Raw genomic sequence first — 2,500 nt, forward strand, 5'->3', positions numbered from 1 at the left:
TTTCGCCGTATACCAATTAGTGCGAAGAGAGTCACTGAAGCACACTTGACAGAAGCACCGTCCTCCCCAACATACCCCCTCCGAGCCACCCAGACACCCCATCCTCCTCCTCCTCCTCCTCCTCCTCCTTCTCCCATCCCTAACCCATGACATGCTCCACCCTTCCTCTTTTTTTTTCTTTCTTTCTTTCTCTCTCTCTCTCTCTCTCTCTCTCTCTCTCTCTCTCTCTCTCTCTCTCTCTCTCTCTCTCTCTCTCTCTCTCTCTCTCTCATCTTGAAATATCAGTCTTTGCAAACATTAATTTATTTTACTCTTATTTTTTACCTTTTTTCGTTCATCATTCCTTGCCCATTCTCTCTCTCTCTCTCTCTCTCTCTCTCTCTCTCTCTCTCTCTCTCTCTCTCTCTCTCTATATCAATAACTATTTGCATCTTTCTATACTCAAATTTATGTTACCTCTATAAATAAAAAAAAATATAGACTCCATATAATGCAAAAAAAGAGAGAAAAAAAAAGAACATATACTCCCATAAGGCTCTGAATAAATAATAACATAAAAAATAATACGACGCTACGTTTGAATAATTAGCAGACGAATCAGTGAGAAAACTAATATAAACTTCAAGTCGTCGCAAATTGGCACCATTACTCCTAACTTGAGCACACGAACTTGGGTCATTATACACATTCCTGCCCTGATAAAACATGCGTTCTCAGCAAGGAAGGGAAAGAGAGAGAGAGAGAGAGAGAGAGAGAGAGAGAGAGAGAGAGAGAGAGAGAGAGAGAGAGAGAGAGAGAGAGAGAGAGAGAGAGATACTTGCCTTCCTCCACGTGTTAGGTAAATACACGCAAGATATCCAGGTAAACAGAGCCAGGAGAACCAGCTGGAGTGAGACAAAGGCAGCTCAGTGATCGCCCAAAGCTGGTATTCGGAAAGTGTGTTAAGTCTACGACCCATTTACCAAAAGGAGGAAGATGACTAAGCCAGAAATTTAAGTTAAGTGGATGATATTAAGGTGCATATTTCAAACTTCTTAGTAAAATTACGTTACCTTACGAGTAAAGTAAATCCCAGTTAAGTAAGCAGTCCAACGGATACATTGCAGGAATTTAGGTGTTATAAGGTTAAATTAGACAGAAGGTGACAGGTGTACGTATGATATTACCTGTAAAGCAAGTTCTTATCGGTAGTTTAAGCGCACAAGGATTAAATTTTAACTATTATTCCCTAAAATTACAAAAGATACATAAATGAATAGATACATAAATAGCTGGGTGCATATTTAGTTAGATATTCACCACTACTAGATGAAAATAAATAGAGATACCTGAAGACGATAAGAATTTAACTATCATATGAAGCAAAAAGGGGGAAAAAGAAAAGAAAAAATAGATAATACCGTGTCTTCATTAATTAACGGCCAAGGACAGGAAGGTTAAAGGACAAGAGCAAGAGGATTTCAGTTCAAGGACGTGAGAATTAAAGTAAAAAAAAAAAAAGCATAATAAAAGAACAAAATAAAGATAAATAAAGAAAAAATCATGGGAACTAAAGAACGGAAACACGAATATATTTGCATTTACATTTATTACATTTATATTTACATTTATAAAAAAAAAAAAAAAATAAATAAATAAAGCAAGAGCGAGATCAAGAACGAGAGCGAGAACGAGAGCAAGAACCAGAGAGAGAGAGAGAGAGAGAGAGAGAGAGAGAGAGAGAGAGAGAGAGAGAGAGAGAGGTAAAAAAAAATATCACCCCGTTAAGAGAAAGCCATATACTTTTCATTGCTCGGGGACGCCAGGGAGTGAGAGGCGGGATAAAGGGGAGACAGTATCAGGGTTGCATTTCCGGGGAGAGCAGACTCCCTTAAGGGCAAACAAAAACCGCCCATGCCCACGTGACCTGCTGTTCCCTGATCCACCCGGGCCGTTCAGCAGGATTTTCTGTGCTAATGAGGCCCTTGAACTGAGAGAGAGAGAGAGAGAGAGAGAGAGAGAGAGAGAGAGAGAGATGAGAGGTAGTTTTTTTTCTTTTTGTTTCATTTACTTATTTAGTATTGTGATCTTTATTTTTTTCTCTCTCTCTCTCTCTCTCTCTCTCTCTCTCTCTCTCTCTCTCTCTCTCTCTCTCTCTCGTTCCTTCAATCTAGAACGATAATTTTGCCTCTCTTTCTTTATAGATTTTGCATTTCAGTGGTTCCTTTTTTTTCCTTTCTCTTTTAGACCTACTCTTATATATTAGAAAAAAAAAAATGCAGGAAAAAAAAATGGTGAATATCATTGACATCAACCTTTCAACTATCAATCTCACTCTATTACATCATTATTCAAAGGCTGATGAAGGATATAATCATGGCGTTGCATTATCTCCTACCTTCCTCCTCTTCCTCCTATCTATCGACGCTCTATCACATTATTGATCTATCTCTTGTGTGGCGACTTCTCTTGAGCAAAGGGATGGCAGGCAATCTCTCTCTCTCTCTCTCTCTCTCTCTCT

The sequence above is a fragment of the Portunus trituberculatus genome, chromosome 29 (assembly GCF_017591435.1).
Source record: "Portunus trituberculatus isolate SZX2019 chromosome 29, ASM1759143v1, whole genome shotgun sequence".
Taxonomy (NCBI): Eukaryota; Metazoa; Arthropoda; class Malacostraca; order Decapoda; family Portunidae; genus Portunus; species Portunus trituberculatus.